Source organism: Hyla sarda, chromosome 3 (genome assembly GCF_029499605.1).
Source record: "Hyla sarda isolate aHylSar1 chromosome 3, aHylSar1.hap1, whole genome shotgun sequence".
NCBI lineage: Eukaryota > Metazoa > Chordata > Amphibia > Anura > Hylidae > Hyla > Hyla sarda.
In genome coordinates, this window is record NC_079191.1 from 303,586,395 (window position 1) to 303,611,964 (window position 25,570).

The following is a 25,570-nucleotide window of genomic DNA, read 5'->3' on the forward strand; positions in this document are numbered from 1 at the left end:
AGTACTGAATGAATTACGATATTAAAACAGAAGTAATTAACAAATCTGTTTAACTTTCTGGTGCGAGTTGATTTAAAAAAAATTGTAGATAGGTTTTTGTTCTTTAAAGGGGTACTCTGGTGGAAAACAGTCACATGCATCTAGGTTGCTTGTATTTGTGTTGTCATGTTGCATTGTTTTTTTTCTGTAACAAAGCACGTGCTGAAATAAATGCATATCCCCTTAGCATCTTGACAAAGCCACAGCAGTGGCAAAATGTTGAGGTTGGCTGAGTTTGTGGTTTTAACTGCAGTAGCACTGTATTTGTAGAAGCAAATGTAGACTAGACATTCATTGCTCAAAATATAGCTACAGTCCTCACATTTACCAACTGTAGGTTGGTGGGAATACACATTGCTTCATAGTGCAATAGTACTATGTGTTTTTAACTCCTTAATGGCCCAGGACATATATTTACATCCTGTGCAAGCTCCTGCGATATAACGCGAGGTCACGCAGTGACCCTGCGTCATATCGGGTCGGTCCTGGCGGCCATCAACGGCCAGTACCCGCGGCTAATACCGGACATGACCGATTACGGTGATGCTGGTATTAACCCTTCAGACTTGGCGATCAAAATTGATCGCCCTGTCTGAAGTGAAAGTGAAACCTTCCCGGCAGCTCAGTCGGGCTGATCGAGACCACCACGGTGAAACCGCGGCGTCCCGATCAGTTGTACGGACACAAGGAGGGTCCCTACCTGCCTCCTCCGCGTCCCATCGCTGAATGACTACTCCGTGCCTGAGATCCAATCGGGAGCAGTCGAGCAGTGATAACACTGATTAATACTATGCTATTGCTATTCCCCTATTGGGGCTATAACATTGCAAAAAAAAAAAGTAATAATAAAGTGTTAATAAATGTGATTTAACCCCTTCCCTAATAAAAGTCTGAATCCACCCCCCTTTTCTCATTAATAAAAATAAATAAATAGAAAAAATAAATAAATAATAATAAATGTAAACATATGTGGTATCGCCTCGTGCGTAAATGTCCAAACTATAAAAATATATCATTAATTAAACCGCACGGTCAATGGTGTACACGTAAAAAAATTCCAAAGTCCAAAATAGCATATTTTTGGTCACTTTTTTTGGGGGTCTGATCAAAATAAGTATGGTATCGATAAAAACTTCAGATCACAGCGCAAAAAATGAGCCCTCATACCGCCCCATATGCAGAAAAATAAAAAAGTTGTAGATGTCAAAAGATGACAATTTTAAACATTAATTTTCGTGAATGTAGTTATGATTTTTTCCAGAAGTAATACAAAATCAAACCTATATAAGTAGGGTATCATTTTAATCGTATGGACATACAGAATAAAAAGAAGCTGTCATTTTTACCAAAAATGCACTGCGTAGAAACGGAAGCCCCCAAAAATAAAAAAAATAAGTGTGTTTTTATTTATTTATTTTTTCAAATTTGTCGCACAATGATTTTTTTTATTTTATTTATTTTTTTACTTCGCCGTAGATTTTTTGGTAAAATTACTGATGTCATTACAAAGTAGAATTGGTGGCACAAAAAATAAGCCATCATATGGATTTTTAGGTGGAAAATTGAAAAGGTTATGATTTCTAAAAGGTAAGGAGGAAAAAACAAAAATGCAAAAACTGAAAAACTTTGACTTTAACATTGGTTAAATGTGTGTGTCTCTTTTTTTTTTTTTTTCCAAGAAAGATAATATATGTTGCACCCCTATCTGTGGTTGGGAAATTAGGGTTTTAGTGACCACCTAAGGTGGTTCAATTGTAGGTAATGCCTATGCATAGCACTGATCTGGATATGCAATCTAAAGATTGCAATAAATATTCCCTTGTGAGAATTATAAAAGTGTAAAAAAAAAAAAAAAATAAAAAAAAAAAAATAAAAAAAAACCTCACTGAGCAATGATAGCAAGTAAATACATTCATGGCTGTAAATTTTTCAAGAAAACAAAGTATTTCTCACAGAAAAGGATTGCAGTAAAACATGTTTTGCTATACACGTTTATTCCCTTTGTGTGTATTAAAAATCTAAACCAAAAAAAGGGAGGGAAAAAAGCAAATTGGACATAATGTCACACCAACTCCAAAAATGGGCTCGACAAAATTATTGGCACCATTTCCCATTTCAAAACTGTGATGAATAAGATTGTTTCAAGCATTTGATGCTCCTTTAAACTCACCTGGGGCAAGTAACAGGTGTGGGCAATATAAAAATCACACTTGAAAGCAGATAAAAAGGAGTGAAGTCCCGCTGGACGCGCCTGCATGCAAATCCCAGCCTGTCACTCACAATATTCCGCTGCCGCTTCTCCTCTGTGTCTCCGCTCCGGCACGTGCGTCCCGGAGCTCTGAAATTTAAGGGCCAGTAAGCCTATAATAACTGTCACTACATTATAAAGTTCCAGCACCTCCCCCACTTCCCTGCCTGATCTTCAGTGCCCCTAGCCTGAGATTAAGCGTTCCATATTGCCTGTTTGCCTTATCCATGTATCCAGACCTTCCCACTACAGTATTTGACTTTGCACCTTTGCTGCCTGCCTTGACCTTCTGCTAAGTCTGACTACGTTACTGCCTTATCCTTTGGTACCTCGCCTAACCCAGCTACCTTTGTGGTTGAGCCGTGTCGGCGGTTGCAACCTGGGTGTCGCCTGCCGCAGCAAGCCAGTCTGGCCTTGCGGCGGGCTCTGGTGAAGACCAGCGGCACCTTGGACTCTGCTCCACGATACGGTCCGAGTCATCAACTACAAAGGTTAGAGGATCCACATCCAGCACCGTAACAGCAAGATCCGGCCATGGATCCTGCTGGGGTTCCTCTGCCAGATAATCTGGATCTTGCTTCCATCGTTTTGCTCCAGTCACAGCAGTTGGCCCAGCAGGCACAGCAGTTGAGCCAGTTATCAGCCATGATGCAGCAGTTACTCAGTGCTCAACAACAACAGCCAAAGCATCCTCCTGCTCTGGTCTTGCCACCCGCTCCTGCAGTTGTCTCCGGATCAAAACTCTGCTTGTCTTTTCCAGAGAAATAGGATGGGGATCCCAAGTCCTGTCGTGGTTTCGTGACTCAGTGCTCCATGCACATAGAACTCATGGCGGAACAGTTCCCTATGGAACGAGCAAAAGTGGCCTTCATCATCAGTCTCTTAACAGGAAGGGCTTTGGCCTAGGCAACTCCGCTTTGGGATAGCAGTGAAGTTCTCACTACTAATCTCCAGGCATTCCTTTCGGAATTTGGAAGTGTCTTCGAAGAACCAGCCTGAGCTTCCTCCGCTGAGTCTGCATTGCTGAGTCTATCTCAGGGCAACTCCTCTGTGGGCGAGTATGCCATACGATTTCGTACTCTGGCATCGGAGTTGTCATGGAATAATGAAGCTCTTTGCGCTACTTCAAGAGAAGGATTATCAAGTCATATCAAGGATGTCCTTGCTGCCCTGGAATTGCCATCTAACCTTAATGAATTAATACACTTGGCATCCTGGATTGATATCCGTTTCTCTGAGCGACATGAGGAATTACGCCAAGATAGGGAGTCTGCATGACCTCAGCGCCTTCCTCGTCTGGCACCTGTCTTCCAGCAACCACTGCAAACTTATACTGGAAAGTGTTAAGTAACTCCCCGTCTCAGACTTCGAATCTTGAAATGGGGTGATTCATCATTGTTGGCCGGCCATGCCGGTATCCGAAAAAATCCTTACAACTCATATCCCAGCAGTATTGGTGGCCAACTTTAAAACAGGACTTCGGTGACTTTGTCCGTTCCTTTACAGTCTGTGCCCGGGACAAGACCCCTCGTTCCAAACCTGCAGGACTTCTACAACCTTTGCCAGTTCCAGAGCGATCTTGGTCCGATATTGCCATGGACTTTATTACCTTCCTTCCTCTGGCGGCAATACAGTCATTTGGGTTGTAGTAGACTGATTCTCTAAAATGGCTAATTTTGTACCCCTGCCAGGGTTACCATTGGCACCGCAGCTTGCTAAACTTTTTCTCCACCACATCTTCTCCCTCAATTCCTCAATTGTTGAACCAGGGGAGGAGGTAGCGATATATTAAGAGCTTCACTCTTAGTCGGGTTTATTTTATAATTGCTGTATACTGAATATCTGCGGAGGGAGAAATAGGAGAAGGTCGTCAGCAAAGGCTGAACATTTGTAATGACACAGAGTGACAAGACCCTTGATGACTGGGTTCTGACGAATGTCAGTAAGGAGATGTTCCATACAGAGGACGTAGAGCAACGGGGATAATGGACAGCCCTGCCTCGTGCCATTACAAATGTCAAACTGAAGGGAAAGCAGGCCATTGACCCGCACTTGAGCCTAGGGACGTATATATAGAGCCAGAATATGTGCCTTCATCAATGGTCCCATACTGATTTGCGACAGGGTAGCCTCCAGGAAGTCCCAATCCACCCTATCGAAGGCTTTTTTGGCATCTAAAGAGAGCAGAAAAATGGGGGTCTGCTTTCTGAGAGCATGGTGTATTACTGAGAACACTTTGAGTGTTCTCTCTGGCTTCACGATGGCGAACAAAGCCCACCTGATCAGGGTGGATCAAGGCCTCCAGGTGGACAACAAGCCTGTTGGCTATCAATTTGGCATAGATCTTAGCATCCGTGTTAAGCAGGGAGATCGGGCGATAGCTCGAGCACTGAGAGGGGTCTTTCCCTTCCTTAGGTATGGCCGTGATGAAGGCATGAAGAAAAGACTGGGGGGGGGGGGGCAATGAAGAGGCAGAGATAGTATTGAGGGCCATTAGGAGGGGACCCGAGAGTTCGAAGCGGAGTGTTTTGTAAAATTTGACAGTGTAGCCATCTGGGCCTGGGCTTTTCCCAGCTGGCAAATTTGAGATCACTAGGTCCAACTCTACTGGTGAGAACGGGGCCTCCAGAGCCTGGGCGGCCTCTGATGGGAGGGGTGGAAGTGCTGTAGAGGCAATGTATTCCGGGAGGGTGGGGGGACAGGAGCCAGGAGAATATGGTGACGTGGGCATAGATGGGGGGGGCCGGGTTTCATCAGGTTGTACAAAGAGGAATAGTATGAGCAAAACGCATCAGCGATGTCAAGTGGGAGAGGGAACCAGAGGGGGTACGAATGGAGGGGACAAACAAGGAGGATCTCTTTTCCTTCAAGGCCCTGGTGAGGATCCGTCCCGCCTTGTCCTCCATTCATAGAAGATTTTGTCTGTTAGCTGCCTATAACATCTGTACCCTTCCTGCATGTGTTTAAGTAGATCACGCCTGACCCTGATCAATTCACGGAGGGTCGCGTCTGCTCTACTGTTTATGGAGGGACTCGAGTTTAAAGTTGAGCTGCGAGGGAACAGAATTTAGCTGCCTTTTCTCTCTTTAACCTAGCCCCATGCCTGATGAGGACACCTCTCAGAACACATTTAAGGGTGTCCCAGCGTATTGCCGGGGTCGTAGTGTCCTCACTGTGAACTTGTATAAAGTTGTTTACCGAGAATTTAACCTCTTAAATGGGCACTGTCATGAAATAAAAAAATTGATATGTTGTAGTACTTAAGTACTACAACATATCTCTAAAATAGTTTAATTAAAAAAAGTGATTTTAAACCAGTTTAAAATCACTTTTAAATTCGGCCACTAGGGGTCGCCCTCCTAGTGGCCGAATGCATTCGGCAGTGACATCACTACAGAATTTTGTCTCATTTGAGCCTGGCGAGAACGAGCACAGTGAAATCCAGGGCTGCGCATTGGCTCCCTGGACTCTCACACTGGCTGCCTCCCTGCTGCATATTCTCCCTGCAGCAGGGAGGCACATGGCTCTTACTTCTCCTTACAACTGCGGCTCCAGTGGGGATACGCCGCCTCCCCTCTGCTCCTTGCAGCTGTGTCCTGTCATTACCGGGGGGAGCGCGTTATACGGAGAGGGGGGCGCCATTTACAGGAGGGCCCATCACACACTGAGCAACAAGCGTGTACCCAGCTTCCTGTCATGCTCCTACACTCTGGTAACTCTCTCTATGGTTCTGGAGGACTTTCAATCCTCCAGAAACATAGAGACAGTTTACAGAGTGTACGGGCATGACAGGAAGCCGGGCACACGCTTGTTGCTTGCTACGGACCCCCGCTCATGCTCCGGCACAGGTGAGGGGGGGTGATATTGGTCGGGGGCTGGGTGTCTTCCAACACAGAGTGCCTCCAGTTGTTTCACCACTACAACTCCCAGCATGCCCTGACATCTATTTGCTGTCGGGGCATGCTGGGAGTTGTAGTGGTGAAACAGCTGGAGGCACCCTGTCAGGAGAACTAAGGGCGGAAGTCTGCCCCCAGCAGGCATCAGTGACGTGGTGCCTGCTAGGGAAGTCTGCCTGGTAGTGAGCACACTACCAGGCAGACAAAATGCCATTTTTAAGATAAAAAATAAATAAAAATAAAGGCAGGGAGGGGTTAGGGATAGATGGGCAATAGGCAGGGACAGAAAGAAAAAAAAAAGAGGATGGTGGGAGCTACCCTTTAAGGACCAAGGACGTACCGGTACGTTCTGAGTCCTTTCACTTTCTACAACGTGTCATAGCGGGTCAGGCCCGGCCTCTAACAATGCAGCACTGATAGTGGTGCCGCGCGCTATTAACCCTTTAGACGCTGCGTTCAAAGTTGATTGCCATGCCTAAAGTGAAAATAAAACCATGCCGTTTAGCTCAGGGAGCTGTTCGGGATCGCCACTGTGAAATCACGGCATCCTGAACAGCTTACAAGACAGCCGAGGATCCCTACCTGCCTCCATGCTGTCCGATCGCCGAATGACTGCTCAGTGCTTGAGATCCAGGCATGAGCAGTCAAGCGGCAGAATCATTGATCACTGGTTTCCTACGAGAAACCAGTTTTCAATGTAAAAGATCAGTGTGTGCAGTGTTATAGCTCCCTATTTATTGCAAAAAAAAAGTGAATAAAGATCATTTAACCCCTCCCCTAATAAAAGTTTGAATCAACCCCCTTTTTCCCATTAAAAAAAAAAACAGTGTAAATAAAAATAAACGTGGTATCGTCGCGTGCGTAAATGTCCGAATTATAAAAATATATCATTAATTAAACCGCATGGTCAATGGTGTACGTGCAAAATGATTCCAAAGTCCAAAATAGTGTATTTTTGGTCACTTTTTATATCATGAAAAATGTATAAAAGGCGATCAATAAGTTTGATCAATACAAAAATGGTACCGCTAAAAACTTCAGATCACAATGCAAAAAATGAGCCCTCTTACCACCCCATAAGCGGAAAAATAAAAAGGTTATAGGGGTCAGAAGATGACAATTTTAAACGTATAAATTTTCCTGCATGTAGTTTATGATTTTTTTTTCAGAAGTACGACAAAATCCAACCTATATTAAAAATGAAAGTGCAAAAACGAAAAAAAAACCTGGTCCTTAAGGGGTTAAGCTCTTGGAGGCAAAGCTGATCCGTGAGCAGAGACTCATTAAGTTTTCAAGTGGCATGGGGTTTAGCCAAAGATGGAGGGGAGAAAGTGAATGTGACTGGTGCATGATCCGACTGGGTCATAACACCGATGGTTGTGGAGATGACTGTCGGTAGTAGATGGTGTGGGCAAAAGACGTAGTCTATTCTGGAGTTTGACTGACGGGGATGAGAGAAAAAGGTATAATCACGAGTACCAGGATGGAGAGCACGCCACACATCAGAGTTGCATTTGGTGTCATTTCCTTTTCAATGCGCGCAACTTGCTGTAGGATAGATATGAATGACCTATGGAGGTATCCAATAGAGGGGAGAGCGAGAGGTTAAGGTCCCCACAGAGGATTATGGGACCCGTAGCAAATCCCACAAGCAAGTCCAGCGCCTTGACAGGAAAGGGCACCTGATCACGATTAGGAGCATATACTGAGGCAACAGTAAGTCGTTGGCCAGCTAACTCGCAGTTGTCGAAGACATAACGGGTGTTAGTATCAATTAAGGAAGCAGTTATCGGGAGGGATTTGTGAAAAGCTAGGGAAACTCCCTTCGTCCTGGCCTCAGAATTGGTGCTATGCAACCAAGTAGAGTAATACCTAGTGGAGATGGAGAGAAGATTGTCTGTTTTAAAGTGGGTCTCCTGCTGACAGAGATGTGCTCGTTGCTTGTGGAACGTGTAGAGGAGTTGGGCCCTTTTCTCAGGCGTGTTAAACCCCTTGATGTTGAGTGTTGTCACTTTGATGTCAGCCAGGTGGTAGATGTGGGGGTATGAAAAACTTACCATGATTCAGGAGAGCTCGGAGCAGAAACCACCTGGGAGGCCAGAGACCTCCACCACTGCCCCATTGCCTCCCCCATCCCCGTTTTTATATATACCAGGGCCCGGGCTACTTCTGGCTCCTGCGGCGTCCTGTGTTACGCTGTGAGCTGCGCAATGATGAGTGACGTCCTCAACGCGACGTCACCGTCCGTGCGCACAGTGATAGCTCAGGAGGATGCCGCTGGAACCAGATGTAGCGCGGACCCCAGGAACAGGTAATTATAAAACCGGGGATGGGGGAGGCAATGGGGCAGCGGCGGTGATCTCTGGCCGGGGCGGTGCAGTGGGGGGGGGCATGTGGTTCGGTGGTGGTGGTGGTGGTGGGGGGCGGTGGTGTTGATAGGGCTCAGGAGGACCCCAGGACAGGCAAGGGGAGAGAAGGCGGTCTCTGGCACCACAAAAGCCGCTGCAGTTAATTGATTTAAAGCGCCCGGCGGGGGGTTGGGGGATGAATAGCCTATAACTTTTATACCAGAATATCAGTATAAGTTATCGGCTATCGGCCCTATCCTCCACAGAGTATCGGTATCGGCCCTAAAAAAAACGATATTGGTCGATCCCTAATGCAGAGCACTGGCCCCCTTCACCCTTTGGGTAGTGACAGCCGGCTGCTCAGTCAGGGATGCTGGCAGTTCATGTGCCCCAGGCTGGAGGACAGAGGAAGTATGCTGTGGAGGCTCTCAAAGCTGGAGGGGGCAGGAAGCAGTCGAGGAAGAGGTAAAGTGTAACTTTAGGGAGGGAGCGGGGAGTATTTGCGGGCATACCTCCAATTTCACTGGTCCCCACGGCTGCTGGAGCCGCTTCTTCCGCGCTCAGTGGAGCTGTGTGAGCGTCCAGCGCCGCTATTTCATGCGGCCCTGCGCTCACAGTGCCGGGATCCGCCTGCATCATGGTGGAAGTTAGCGGCGAGGGGGGCCTGAGTTCCTGTGCCCCGGTCTGTGCTTCCCGAGATCATAAGAAGGCTGCAATTGTACCTGCCGGTTCCTGGCTGTCAGTTGCAGGTCTGTCTGACTTTTTCTGCTTGTTTCTGCCTCCCATCATGTCTTAGTAAGCCCTTAAGTTTGTGACCTGGCCGGAGCTCTCAGAACATGCAACCATCCGCCAGCGTGCCAAGCCACGCCCCCCATTTTTATTTATTTGTAATTTTATTTTTTTTACTTTTTTACACTTTAATAGTCTGCATAGGGGACTATTTATAACAATCATTCCATTGGTAATACTGTTCAGTGCTATGCAGTGATCAGTGTTATCGGTCAGCTTCTGCTCTGGTCTGCTCGATCTCAGACCAGAGCAGAGCACCAGTGGAAGGCAGCTGAAGCAGGTGAGGGGACCTCAGTCTGCCGTTCTGGATGATCGGATCTCTGTGGCAGCGCAGCGGGCGATCCGACCATCCATTTTAGTGACCGCAGCGCTGCAGATGCTGTGATCTGTATTGATTACAGCATCTGAGGGGTTAAAGGGGAACATCCGCCTGATCGTGGATGTTGGCCATTACTGGCGGGTCCCTGGCTGCTTTCAACAGCCGGGACCTGCTGCACATGACCCGAGCACCGCTCTGATGCTCGCGGTTATGTATAGTACGTAAGTGTACATCCTGGTGCATTAAGTACCACTTCACCAGGTACATTTACGTCCTGCGTTGTTAAGGGGTTAAAGGGGTACTCCACTGAAAAACATTTTTTTTTATATCAACAGGTGCCAGAAAGTTAAACAGATTTGTAAATTAAAGGGGAAAAAAAGAGACTGTGTGTGCAGCTCACAACCTGGGATATTCGAGGTTAATGTGGATAAAAATCGGTCCCCACCGATCAAATAATGAAAGATCAAGTATGCAAATTTAACCACACCTCAATAATATCACCCTACTGGGTACACAATGAATAAAAAATGAGACAGATGGTTTCTGAAAAAATGCAAATTTTAATAAAAAACAGAAATATCAATATAAAATAGTAGTTAAAAGATCAGAGCATTAGTAATATTAAACTGTCACTGGGCCCTAATGACAGATAGATGTTGAAGCAACTACCTAAAGAATTCTAGAATAGTCCATGGATATTGCTCCGAATTGGACTGTTAGTCCGGCAAAAAAATAGTAGATGTTTCAAATGATGGCACAATTGTTAGAGTGGCATTAGATGGATTCGCTCACAGTTTGTATACAATGAATGGAACAGTCTCACCCTGGCTGCTGGTTCCACACTGCGGCGGGCCAATGGAATCAAGTGCTGTATTCTCTGCGATGTTCTCGGCGTGAATGCCTTGGCAGTTGGAGGGTTCCGGCAAGGAGCTCCCTCGTAAGCGGTCCGTGGTGTCAGCAAACACCGATGTCAGTAACGGACTCACTCTAGAAGCAGCAGACTTGTGGTAGGCTCAGTGAGCGAGATCAGTAGTTAGTGCAGCAGGTGGCTTGGGTTGCGAACTTCCGTGCCGGCTAAAGTTCAGATGTTGTTGGTAATTAAGGTAGTGCTTGTATATCGCTCTGTTCAGATGAAACGGCCTAGACGCGTTTCAGGGTGCTCAAATTGACCCCTTCTTCAGTAGGCAAGTATGGAAAATAGTACCTATGCATCCTTTATATACTGGATACATGTGTCCTTCATTAGGGAGACAGAGAAAAACTGTGGAATAGACTTGGAAATAAAACCTGGTTAGTGGATTTTCGATCGCTACCTTTATATGGATATAAGACTTTACTCAATCTCTCTATTTAACTAAATATTGGATATAACCACACAATAGATATCATAATATCTTTCTTGATAGTTGATCCTTATCAAACAAAACACATTTTTTGTATAGATATAAACACAAACGAAATACACACATTAAAACTGGCTCAGACATCAACAAATAAAACGCATGAGGAATCCGACGTGTGAATAGGGGCCAAAAAAGTGTATTATGAAGGTTGCAAAAGTGGTATATGAATAGGAAAACAATTGTAGTTGTGATTTGTTGAAGTTGTTGAATGATACTAGTGTCAAAATCCAGTATGATTCTAACTATGATTGTGGATATAATCACAAAAGGAACTAACACAGTGCTGACTGGGAATCTATTTAAATGTGTTGTTATGAAATAAATCTAATGTGGTTTTGAACGTAAGGAGTGATAGGAATGAATAAAAAAAAAAATTGTAATAAAGAAAAGAATAATAAAGAGGTAAATAAATGAAAATAAGATATAAATACAGAATGTGAATTGGTGTTAATCATATTGATCTGAAATGCTAAAAGTACGTGGAAATATGACACTATTTAGATCTACGGATAATGGATTCAACTGAATTTCAACAGACTCAAATCATACAAAATTATTTGTAGTAAAAGATTGTTATATACAATAAGAAAAATATGTGAAAAAAATTAAAAATTCTTGTTTCTTCGTATTTTTTCAAAACATTGGCAGATATCTATGAGAGACCCCCATAGGCATCGGCAACCGCCGCACAATTTAAAAATGGCGGGTGCCGGTGCCCAAGCGGGTCTCTCAAAGAAAAGCAAACCATTCAACGCCGGAATTCAGCCCTTTGGGCTCTATGGTGTCAAATTCGAAGATTTTTTTGCTCTCTGTTTTTGACATTTTTAACATAAAGCTCCCTCCCCGCCAATCTTTTTTGATAGTTTGGAAGCCTGTTAATTTTAAGCTAGATGGATCTTTGTGGTGTACATTTGTAAAATGAGCAGATAAGGGGTGATTATGTTCTCCCTTCTTTATATTATTAATATGTTCTGCTATTCTGGCTTTTAATTGTCGCTTAGTCCTTCCCACATATTGTTTACGGCAACCGCATTCCAAAATGTATAAAACCCCTTTTGTATTACATGTAATACAAAAGGGGTTTTATACATTTTGGAATGCGGTTGCCGTAAACAATATGTGGGAAGGACTAAGTGACAATTAAAAGCCAGAATAGCAGAACATATTAATAATATAAAGAAGGGAGAACATAAACACCCCTTATCTGCTCATTTTACAAAAGTACACCACAAAGATCCATCTAGCTTAAAATTCACAGGCTTCCAAACTATCAAAAAAGATTGGCGGGGAGGGAGCTTTATGTTAAAAATGTCAAAAGCAGAGAGCAAAAAAATCTTCGAATTTGACACCATAGAGCCCAAAGGGCTGAATTCCAGCGTTGAATTGTTTGCTTTTCTTTGAGAGACCCGCTTGGGCACCGGCACCCACCATTTTTTAATTGTGCGGCGGTTGCCGATGCCTATGGGTGTCTCTCATAGATATCTGCCAATGTTTTGAAAAAATACGAAGAAACAAGAATTTTTTATTTTTTTCACATATTTTTCCTGTATATAACAATCTTTTACTACAAATAATTTTGTATGATTTGAGTCTGTTGAAATTCAGTTGAATCCATTATCCGTAGATCTAAATAGTGTCATATTTCCACGTACTTTTAGCATTTCAGATCAATATGATTAACACCAATTCACATTCTGTATTTATATCTTATTTTCATTTATTTACCTCTTTATTATTCTTTTCTTTATTACAATTTTATTTTTTTATTCATTCCTATCACTCCTTACGTTCAAAACCACATTAGATTTATTTCATAACCACACATTTAAATAGATTCCCAGTCAGCACTGTGTTAGTTCCTTTTGTGATTATATCCACAATCATAGTTAGAATCATACTGGATTTTGACACTAGTATCATTCAACAACTTCAACAAATCACAACTACAATTGTTTTCCTATTCATATACCACTTTTGCAACCTTCATAATACACTTTTTTGGCCCCTATTCACACGTCGGATTCCTCATGCGTTTTATTTGTTGATGTCTGAGCCAGTTTTAATGTGTGTATTTCGTTTGTGTTTATATCTATACAAAAAATGTGTTTTGTTTGATAAGGATCAACTATCAAGAAAGATATTATGATATCTATTGTGTGGTTATATCCAATATTTAGTTAAATAGAGAGCTTGAGTAAAGTCTTATATCCATATAAAGGTAGCGATCGAAAATCCACTAACCATGTTTTATTTCCAAGTCTATTCCACAGTTTTTCTCTGTCTCCCTAATGAAGGACACATGTGTATCCAGTATATAAAGGATGCATAGGTACTATTTTCCATACTTGCCTACTGAAGAAGGGGTCAATTTGAGCACCCTGAAATGCGTCTAGGCCGTTTCATCTGAACAGAGCGATATACAAGCACTACCTTAATTACCAACAACATCTGAACTTAAGCCGGCACGGAAGTTCGCAACCCAAGTCACCTGCTGCACTAACTACTGATCTCGCTCACTGAGCCTACCACAAGTCTGCTGCTTCTAGTGTGAATCCGTTACTGACATCGGTGTTTGCTGACACCACGGACCGCTTACGAGGGAGCTCCTTGCCGGAACCCTCCAACTGCCAAAGCATTCACGCCGAGAACATCGCAGAGAATACAGCACTTGTTTCCATTGGCCCGCCGCAGTGCGGAACCAGCAGCTAGGGTGAGACTGTTCCATTCATTGTATACAAACTGTGAGCGAATCCATCTAATGCCACTCTAACAATTGTGCCATCATTTGAAACATCTACTATTTTTTTGCCGGACTAACAGTCCAATTCGGAGCAATATCCATGGACTATTCTAGAATTCTTTAGGTAGTTGCTTCAACATCTATCTGTCATTAGGGCCCAGTGACAGTTTAATATTACTAATGCTCTGATCTTTTAACTACTATTTTATATTGATATTTCTGTTTTTTATTAAAATTTGCATTTTTTCAGATTTGTAAATTACTTCTATTAAAAAATCTTAATCCTTCCAGTACTTATCAGCTGCTGTATGATCCACAGGAAGTTCTTTTCTTTTTGAATTTCCTTTCTGTCTGACCACAGTGCTCTCTGCTGACACCTTTGTCCATGTCAGGAACTGTCCAGAGTAGGAGCAAATCCCCATAGAAAAGAACTTCCTGTGGATCATACAGCAACTAATAAGTACTGGAAGGATTAAGATTTTTTAATAGAAGTAATTTACAAATCTGTTTCTGGCACCAGTTGAATAAATAAAGTTTTTCCAGCAGAGTACCCCTTTAAGGTGTTTTTACTGACAATGTCAAAGGAATATCTATGAGGAACAATATTAGAACAACACTGCGCAATTATGAAACTCTGTTTAACCCCTTAAGGACCCAGCCCATTTTCACCTTAAGGACCCGGCCATTTTTTGCACATCTGACCACTGCCACTTTAAGCATTAATAACTCTGGTATGCTTTTACCTTTCATTCTGATTCCGAGATTGTTTTTTCGTGACATATTCTACTTTATGTTAGTGGTAAAATTTTATTGATTCTTGCATCATTTCTTGGTGAAAAATTCTAAAATTTGATGAAAAAAATAAATAAATAAATAAAAAAAAAGCTAAATTTTCAACTTTGAAGCTCTCTGCTTATAAGGAAAATGGATATTCCAAATAAGTTATATTTCTCAAAGGGGCAGCAATAGAAAAAAGTTCTCCGGTTAGGTGCCGCAAACCGCTGAAGAAATAACTTGAATAGACTTGTGTATGGTCTAAGATTTCTTTATTTGCCTTGCAAACGCGTTTTGAGGTGTATTACCTCTTTCTCAATGACCCCGGCAGAAGTACATACAAACACTTATAGACAGTATATATAGACTAAAAAGTAGGTGCAAAAATCAGCCGCCGGTGTGTGAAAGGAGTGTGTCATAACCGTGCGCTGTAGTAGCGCTGTCTTCTGACGTGTAATTCATTCATAAAAACACCCGGGCACAGCCGTGGGTGTGTAAAGGAGAAGTGTCATAGCTGTGCGCTATGATCATGGTGCTTGTGATACATGATTCTTTCATAAAAGCCGCAGGTTCAGCTGCCTGTGTGTAAAGAGGAGTGTCATAGTAATGCTCTATGATAAAATAATATTCTGACACATAATTCATACATAAAAACTACAGGTCCGGCTGCCGGTAGGTGAAAAAAGTGTCAAACGATGCGCTGTGGAATCACTGGTATCTGAGACACATTTCATTCCTAAAAATTCTCGGGTGTAGTTGCCAGTATATAGAAGGGGATATCGCAACCATGCGCTAAGAAGGCGCTGTTTTCTGACATACTTTTCATTCATTAAAAGTACGGGCACATAAAATGTCAGCCTCCGGTGTATAAAAAGAGTGTCCTAGTTATGCGCTACAGTAGCTGTTTGCTGACCTGTAATCGAACAGAAAAATGTTGCGAGTTCTGTGCCCATGGCAGAGGTCACAGAATGGAAAAATCGGATACTTCTCTGGCGCTCGCAGGATCCGTGTTGGTGTTCAATTAGGTGAGAGACTTCAGGTGTGATAAAGAATTCAGTCTTTATTGCTTCATAAAGGACAGACAACGCGTTTCGAGGGATCGCCCCTCTTCCTCAGGTCATGGGTACAGAGACAAGTAACATAATGCTTTTTATATGCACAAAAAAAACGCGAGAAAGCCCAGAATGTGGGCTGGTCGGGTGACGTCACTGACAGGTGTGCGTGTCAGGGAGGAGCAATGGGAAAGGTAAATAAAGATGAATAAAAAGACAATGTGCTTTGCAGTGTTATAAATACTGTTTAAAAATGCTCATAATGTCATTGTTCTGTGAGTCTATAGCAGGGGGGAACAGGTGATTATGAGTTTTTCCGTGGTTGAGAGTCACTGGGTCCGGTACTGGCGCTCCGTGCCGTCCGGACGTGGATGCGTGCTGGTATTGTATTCCGAATATCGTTGAGGTCCCTGGTGGCTGTCGCCGTGTTGCGCTGCAGTTGGCAGGTTCTCGGGTCGGCGTGGGAGGGGCTGTGGAGGTACCTTGTAGGCGCTGCAGTCCCCCTGTCCGCGGACCACCGCCGTCCCGCGCATGCGTAGACGGCCGTGTGTCAGCGGAGCAGTTCGTAGGTGAGGGAGGACTCTGGCTGGCAGTGATTTTGATGTTGGCCATATTACAACTGCTGCTTTGTCCTCTGGATGTGAAGCAGGACAAATATACAATAATGTATCAGAATGCCGTTTTGGGTGCTGAAGGCGCAGTACCATTATCATTATCAATGATGGTGTAGGTGTCAGGGTCCCACGTACTTACAGTGGCATATGAGCACGGCGGTGGGGGGATTGTAGTATATTTTTAGAAGATAGTAGAGGGGACATACTGGTGTCATATGTAAATGGGATGGTGGGAAAGTGAGTGTACATAGGGAATACACATTAGGCGTTTGTGGTGCAGACGTCCAAGGTTTGGACATGTGTCAGCGGTGGGAAGGTTTGTGTGTCTGAGTCGGTAGTATGGTTCGGCGCATTCAAGGAGGGGGTGAATGCCGAGGTGTGGTAATTAAGTGAACGTGGACCTTGTAAAGTTGAGTGTGGTGCGAACCCGTCTATGGTGTCTGAGACGGGGAGGAAAGGTATGCTAGGGGGAAGTACCAACCCCATTACAATTATACCTATTGACCAAGTGCCGGGACATCTCACCAATAGATTCGAAGCACTAGTCAGAAAAGAGATGTTTTGGATCTACAGCCTGAACTCCTTACAGCCTCAGGGCCTGAACGAAATAACAGAACTAATACATTAATCCCCCTAGCATACCTTTCCTCCCCGTCTCAGACACCATAGACGGGTTCGCACCACACTCAACTTTACAAGGTCCACGTTCACTTAATTACCACACCTCAGCATTCACCCCCTCCTTGAATGTGCCGAACCATACTACCGACTCAGACACACAAACCTTCCCACCGCTGACACATGTCCAAACCTTGGACGTCTGCACCACAAACGCCCAATGTGTATTCCCTATGTACACTCACTTTCCCACCATCCCATTTACATATGTCCCCTCTACTACTTACCAGTATGTCCCCTCTCCTATCTTCTAAAAATATACTACAATCCCCCCACCGCCGTGCTCATATGCCACTGTAAGTACGTGGGACCCTGACACCTACACCATCATTGATAATGATAATGGTACTGCGCCTTCAGCACCCAAAACGGCATTATGATACATTATTGTATATGTCTCCTGCTTCACATCCCGAGGACAAAGCAGCAGTTGTAATATGGCCAACATCAAAATCACTGCCAGCCAGAGTCCTCTCTCACCTACGAACTGCTCACCTACGCATGCGCGGGACGGCGGTGGTCCGCGGACAGGGGGACTGCAGCGCCTACAAGGTACCTCCACAGCCCCTCCCACGCCGACCCGAGAACCTGCCAACTGCAGCGCAACACGGCGACAGCCACCAGGGACCTAAACGATATTCGGAATACAGTACCAGCACGCATCCACGTCCGGACGGCGCGGAGCGCCAGAACCGGACCCAGTGACTCTCAACCACGGAAAAACTCATAATCACCTGTTCCCCCTGCTATAGACTCACAGAACAATGACATTATGAGCATTTTTAAACAGTATTTATAACACTGCAAAGCACATTGTCTTTTTATTTATCTTTATTTACCTTTCCCATTGCTCGCCCTAACACGCACACTTGTCAGTGACGTCACCCGACCAGCCCACATTCTGGGCTTTTTCGCGTTTTTTTTGTGCATATAAAAAGCATTATGTTACTTGTCTCTGTACCCATGACCTGAGGAAGAGGGGCGATCCCTCGAAACGCGTTGTCTGTCCTTTATGAAGCAATAAAGACTGAATTCTTTATCACACCTGAAGTCTCTCACCTAATTGACCACCAACACGGATCCTGCGAGCGCCAGAGAAGTATCCGATTTTTCCATTCTGTGACCTCTGCCATGGGCACAGAACTCGCATCTTGACTGAACCGCCTCGACTATCTCGAGAAACGGAAGGACACAGGCTGCCGCGGATCACATAATTTCCATACCAAGCCCACAACTGTGTCGCGCTCGCAGCGCGACACAACAAGGTGAGCAATTTTCCATCCCCATTCCACCTGACTCTTGTCCCCACGAGGTAACGGCACAGGGTGCGCTGGTCTTTTGTTCCCTTTTTTCTTCTCTTTTTCAAACAGAAAAATGCTGTCACATAAAAAAAGGCTGTCGCATAATAAAAAAATAAATAAAATTGTGGCTAAAACTAGGGATCGACCGATTATCGGTTTGGCCGATATTATCGGCTGATATTCATGATTTTAGACATTATCGGTATCGGCAATTACCTTGCCGATAATTCCGCCCCGCCTCCCTGGCCAGAGACTGCCGCTGCCCCATTGCCTCCCCCATCCCCGTTTTTATAATTACCTGTTCCCGGGGTCCATGCTACTTCTAGCTCCTGCAACGTCCTACGCAGCACAGTGACGAGTGATGTTCTCAACGCGACGTCACCATCAGTGCGCACAGTGACAGCTCAGGACGCCACCAGAGCCAGAAGTAGCGCGGGCCCCGGGAACAGGTAATTATAAAACCGGGGATGGGGGAGGCAATGGGGCAGCGGCGGCGGTTGGACTAGGGAGGACCCCAGGACCGCCAGGGGAGAGAAGCAGGTGGCGGCAGCCGCAGTCTCTGGCCCCGCAAAAGCTGCTGCAGTTCATTGATTAAAAGCGCCCGCTTTAAATCATTGATCTGCAGCAGCTTCTGCGGGGTCGGGTGGGGGGAAATAGCCGATAACTTATACCGGAATATCGGTGTAAGTTATCGGCTATCGGCCTGAAAGGTCACTGATTATTGGTATCGGCCCTAAAAAATCTATATCGGTCGATCCCTAGTTAAAACTAAAAAGCCCGGTTTCATTCATACGAACATATCCATGTAATTTGTGAAATGTTGTTAGTTTAAAGTGTCAGATTTAGTTTTTAGTGTCAGATTTGTTCATTCATAAAAAATATTGTCACATAAGAGGCTCATTTCATTTTGTTTGTAGCTTGTTATTGGTTAAAAAGTATTTGGTTCATACCAGTGTATGCGCAAGAATATTGTTATCACAGTTGTTATCACAGTTGTTATCACAGTTGTTATCACAGTTGTTATCACAGTTGTTATCACAGTTGTTATCACAGTTGTTATCACAGTTGTTATCACAGTTGTTATCACAGTTGTTATCACAGTTGTTCATTTATTCATAGCCCCTGCGTAACGGCGATCTTAGACCGATGTTTCAAGGTTTGTGTTGTTAGTTATTTACTAATATCCAGACAGGGCACAGAGGTACATTTTTTTACTAGTATCCAGATGGAGCACAAAGGTCCATTTAGTAGAGGAAGAGTTCTCACGGGTGAGTAAAAAATATTGATTGGTGGTAATATCCAGACGAAGTGCATATGTCCTGTTAGTAGAGGGAGGATTCCTCCCATGTAAGTTTTCCACATTATGATTCTCCTAAGCTGTGGTACACAGGGCCGCCATCAGGGGGGTACAGCCAGTACCCCAGTAAGGGGCCCGAGCTCCCAAGGGGGCCCGGCCCCACTGCACCCCCCTGCAGTGGCTGGAGGACACATACAGATAAGCCACTGTGTCAGTCTGTCAGAACTCAGGACCTGCGCACCGCAGCTACAGCTGCGTACACAGGTCCTGCGGCTGACAGGCTGATTCAGTGACCAGAGGTCCGCAGGCTACAGAGTCTACTACATACTGTACAGACAGGACGCTCACTGCTGCCTCTACTGTCTGCCTCCTCCTCACTGGTTTTGACTCCTCCTGCAGATGGCACACAGGAACAGAAGCTGCTCAGGGGAAGATCTGCTTCACTGGGTAAGAGGAGAACCTGATCATATTACTGTGCGAGGGAGGCTAAGAATCCTGCTATGTGTGTCTGTGGGGGGGGGGCTGAATAAGGGGGGCCTCTTATGTGGAGAGAAGGGGGGGCTAAGAGTCCTGCTATGTGTGTGTGGGAGGCTGGATAGGGGGGCCTCTTATGTGGAGAGAAGGGGGCAGGGGGGCTGAGAGTTCTGCTATGTGTGTGTGTGGGGGATTGGATAGGGGGGCCTGTTATGTGGAGAGAAAGGGGGCTGAGAGTCCTGCTATGTGTGTGGGGGGGGGGGTCTGGATAGGGGGGGCTGTTATGTGGAGAGAAGGGGGGCAGGGGGGGCTAAGAGTCCTGCTATGTGTGAGTGGGAGGCTGGATAGGGGGGCCTCTTATGTGTAGAGAAGGGGGGCAGGGGGGCTTGCTATATGTGTGTGTGTGTGGGGGGGACTGGATAGGGGGGGCCTCTTATGTGGAGAAAAGGGGGGCTGAGAGTCCTGCTGTGTGTGTGTGTGTGTGGGGGGGTCTGGATAGGGGAGGCCTGTTATGTGGAGAGAAGGGGGCAGGGGGGGTTGAGAGTTCTGCTGTGTGTGTGGGGGGGGATTGGGTAGGGGGGCCTGTTATGTGGAGAGAAGGGGGGGCAGGGGGGCTGAGAATTCTGCTATGTGTGTGTGGGGGGGGGGGGCTGAGAGTCCTGCTATGTGTGAGGTGGGGTCTGGATAGGGGGGCCTGTTATGTGGAGAGAAGGGGGGCAGGGGGGCTGAGAGTCCTGCTATGTGTGAGGTGGGGGGGCTGGAGAAGGGATCATGTTTTTCTTGTCCTGTGTTAAAAACATTTTTTTCATAGATGATGGGGAAGATAGCAGGCATGCCCAGGAGACGGCCACGGGGGCCCAGGCCTTTAGCTGTGTGAGCGGCCCCAAAATGTCTGAAGGCAGAAAACAAAAACAAAATTCTCTTTATGAACCACAGCTTAGGAGAATCATAATGTGGAAAATTTACATGGTGGAAAACTTACATGGAGGAATCCTCCCTCTACTAACAGGACATATGCACTTTGTCTGGATATTAAAGGGATTCTCCGGTGTTTAAACATCTTATCCCCTATCGAAAGGATAGGGGATAAGATGCCTGATCGCTGGAGTCCCGCAGGATCATGCACGCGGCACCCCGTTTGTAATCAGTGCCCGGAGCGTGTTCGCTCCGGGACTGATTACCGGCGACTGCAGGGCCGGCGGCGTGTGACGTCACGCTCCGCCCCTCAATGCAACCTGATGGGAGGGTACGTGATAGCTATCACGCCCCCTCCCATATGCTTGCATTGAGGGGCGGAGTGTGTCGTCACACGGGGCGGAGGCGTGACGTCACACGCCGCCCGCACTGCGGTCGACCATAATCAGACCCGGAGCGAACATGCTCCGGGCACTGATTACAAACGGGGTGCCGCGTGCATGATCCCGTGGGTCCCCAGCGGCGGGACTCCCGCGATCAGGCATCTTATCCCCTATCCTTTGGATAGGGGATAAGATGTTTAAGCACCGGAGCACCCCTTTAACACCAATCAATATTATATACTCGCCCATGAGAACTCGTCCTCTACTAAATGGACCTTTGTGCTCCATCTGGATACTAGTAAAAAAACGGACCTCTGTGCCCTGTCTGGATTTTTGTAAATACAGTGCTTAGTGAAAGTGTTCGGCCCCCTTGAACTTTTCGACCTTTTAACACATTTCAGGCTTCAAACATAGATATGAAACTGTAATTTTTTGTGAAGAATCAACAAGTGGGACACAGTCATGAAGTTGAACAAAATTTATTGTATATTTCAAACTTTTTTAACAGATAAAAAATTTAAAAATTGGGCGTTCTAAATTATTCAGCCCCCTTAAGTTAATACTTTGTAGCGCCACCTTTTGCTGCGATTACAGCTGTAAGTCGCTTGGCGTATGTCTCTATCAGTTTTGCACATCGAGAGACTGAAATTTTTGCCCATTCCTCCTTGCAAAACAGCTCGAGCTCAGTGAGGTAGGATGGAGAGTGTTTGTGAACAGCAGTTTTCAGTTCTTTACACACATTCTCAATTGGATTCAGGTCTGGACTTTGACTTTGCCATTCTAACACCTGGATATGTTTATTTGTGAACCATTCCATTGTAGATTTTGCTTTATGTTTTGGATCATTGTCTTGTTGGAAGACAAATCTCCGTCCCAGTCTCAGGTCTTTTGCAGACTCCATCAGGTTTTCTTCCAGAATGGTCCTGTATTTGGCTCCATCCATTTCCCCATCAATTTTAACCCCTTGGGGACGAAGCCCATTTTGACCCTAAGGACGGGAGCATTTTTTGCAAATCTGACCACTGTCACTTTAACCCCTTCATGACCCAGCCCATTTTCACCTTCATGACCTGGGCATTTTTTGAAAATCTGACCACTGTCACTTTAAACATTAATAACTTTGGAATGCTTTTACTTATCATTCTGATTCCGAGATTGTTTTTTCGTGACATATTCTACTTTATGTTATTGGTAAAATTTCACTGATATTTGCATCCTTTCTTGGTAAAAAATCTAAAAATTTCATGAAAATTTAGAAAATTTAGCATTTTTCTAACTTTGAAAGTCTCTGCTTGAAAGGAAAATGGATATTCCAAATAAATTACATATTGATTCACATATACATTATGTCTACTTTGTGTTTGCATAAAAAAATTGACAAGTTTTTACTTTTGAAAGACACCAGAGGGCTTCACAGTTCCGCAGCAATTTTCCAATTTTTCTCAAGATTTTCAAAATCGTAATTTTTCAGGGCCCAGTTCAGGTTGGAAGTGGATTTTAAGGGTCTTCATATTAGAAATACCCCATAAATGACCCCATTATAAAAACTGCACCCCCCAAAGTATTCAAAATGACATTCAGTAAGTGTTTTAACCCTTTAGGTGTTTCACAGGAATAGCAGCAAAGTGAAGGAGAAAATTCTAAATCTTCATTTTTTACACTCGCATTTTCTTGTAGACCCAATTTTTGAATTTTTACAAGGGGTAAAAGGAGAGAAATCACCCTAAAATTTGTAACCCAATTTCTCTCGAGTAAGGAAATACCTCATATGCGTATGTAAAGTGTTCGGCGGGCGCAGTAGAGGGCTCAGAAGGGAAGGAGCGACAATGGGATTTTGGAGAGTGAGTTTTTCTGAAAGGGTTTTTGGGGGGCATGTCCCATTTAGGAAGCCCCTATGGTGCCAGAACAGTGGACCCCCCCCACATGTGACCCCATTTTGGAAACTATACCCCTCATGGAATTTAATAAGGGGTGCAGTGAGCATTTACACCCCACTGGCGTTTGACAGATATTTGAAACAGTGGACTGTGCAAATCAAAAATTTTATTTTTCATTTTCACAGACCACTGTTCCAAAAATCTGTCATACACCAGTGGGGTGTAAATGCTCACTGCACCCCTTATTACATTCCGTGAGGGGTGTAGTTTCCAAAATGGGGTCACATATGGATATTTATTGTTTTGCGTTTGTCAGAACTGCTGTAACAATCAGCCACCCCTGTGCAAATCGACTCAAATGTACATGGTGCACTCTCCCTTCTGAGCCTTATTGTGCGCCCCCAGAGCACTTTGCGCCCACATATGGGGTATCTCCGTACTCACGAGAAATTGCGTTACAAATTTAGAGGGTCTTTTTTCCCTTTTACCTCTTGTGAAAATGAAAAGTATAGGGCAACACCAGCATGTCAGTGTAAAAAAATTATTTTTTTACACTAACATGCTGGGGTAGACCCCAACTTCACCTTTTCATAAGGGGTTAAAGAAGAAAAAGCCCCCAAAATTTGTAAGGCAATTTCTCCCGAGTACGGCGATACCCCATATGTGTCCCAAAACTGTTGCCCTGAAATACGACAGGGCTCCAAAGTGAGAGAGCGCCATGCGCATTTGAGGCCTGAATTAGGGATTTGCATAGGGGTGGACATAGGGGTATTCTATGCCAATGATTCCCAAACAGGGTGCCTCCAGCTGTTGCAAAACTCCCAGCATGCCTGGACAGTCAATGGCTGTTCGGCAATACTGGGAGTTATTATTTTGCAACAGCTGGAGGCTCCGTTTTGGAAACTGTAGCGTACCAGACGTTTTTCATTTTTTGGGGGGAGGGGGACTGTGTAGGGGTATGTGTATATGTAGTGTTTTTTACTTTTTATTTTAGGTTAGTGTTAGTGTAGTGTAGTGTTTTTAGGGTACAGTAACATGGGCAGAGGTTCACAGCAAGTTTGCCGCTGGAAGTTTGAGCTGCACCGCAAAATTTGCGCCATCTCAAACTTGCAGCACTCACTGTAAACCTCCGCTCATGTGAGTATACCCAGTACATTCACATTGGGGGGAGGGGGCAAACATCCAGCTGTTGCAAACTCCGAGCATGCCCTTTGGCTGTCCGTGCATGCTGGGAGTTGTAGTTTTGCAACAGCTGGAGGAACACTGGTTTGGAAACACTAAGTAATAAACTTTCAAGTGTTTTGCAACCAAACTTAGTTTTTCCAAACCAGTGTGCCTCCAGCTGTTGCAAAACTACAACTCCCAGCATGCATGGTCTGGCAGTGCATGCTGGGAGTTATAGTTTTGCAACAATTGCAACAGCTGGAGGCACTGAGGTAGGAAACGGACAATGTTTCCCAACTAGTGTGCCTCCAGTTGTTGCAAAACTACAACTCCCAGCATGCCCAGACTGCCCAGGCATGCTGGAAGTTGTAGTTCGGCAATATCTGAAGGATCAGATGTTGCCGAACTACAACTTCCAGCATGCTTGGGCAGTCTGGGCATGCTGGGAGTTGTAGTTTTGCAACATCTGGAGGTCCACAGTTTGGAGACCACTGTATAAGGGTCTCCAATCTGTGCTCTTCCAGATGTTAGAGAACTACAACTCCCAGCATGCCTGGACAGACTGAGCATGCTGAGATTTGTAGTTTTGCAACATCTGGAAGAGCACAGATTGGAGACCATTATACAGTGGTCTCCAAACTGAGGACCTCCAGATGTTGCAAAACTACAACTCCCAGCATGCCCAGAAAGCCAAAGGCTGTCTGGGCATGCTGGGAGTTGCAGTTTTGAAACTCTCAGAGGCAGCAGTGAGATCCCTTTATGGCGATCTCACTGCTGCCAATGAAGATGCCGCACTGCTGCTGCAAACTCACCGCCGGGACGCAGCGCAGCCGGGACCGCATGGATGACGCCGGGACACCGCTCGGACGGGTAAGTGACGCCGGGGGACGGATCAGGGACACTTGGCAGAGCGGTGTGTGTCCCGATCCCCGTGATCAGGACTCACACACCGCGCTGCTATCAGCTAGTCAGATTTGACCTGCTGATAGCAGCAATCGCTGGGGGGGGGGGTGGGGGATGAAACCCCCCCCCGTGGTCGCATGGTAAGATGGCTGGCTATCAGTGATAGCCACCATCTTTCCGGGCGCTGCGGGATGCCGCGAGTAGCGGCAGTAATGTTCATGACGTACCTGTATGTCATGGGTCGGGAACACCTTGCCACCCATGACGTACAGGTATGTCATAGGTCGGGAAGGGGTTAAAGGACAAGTCTCACAGTAAAAAATTGTTCAGCTTTTAGTGCAGAAGGTAAAGTTATA

General features: G+C 45.2%; 1 protein-coding gene across 4 annotated transcripts in view; it reads left to right on the top strand.

The window, feature by feature from the left end:
• The window catches only part of NDUFAF7 (NADH:ubiquinone oxidoreductase complex assembly factor 7), a 262,505-nt gene that overhangs the window by 27,042 nt on the left and 209,893 nt on the right, over positions 1–25,570 (top strand). The window lies entirely within an intron of this gene.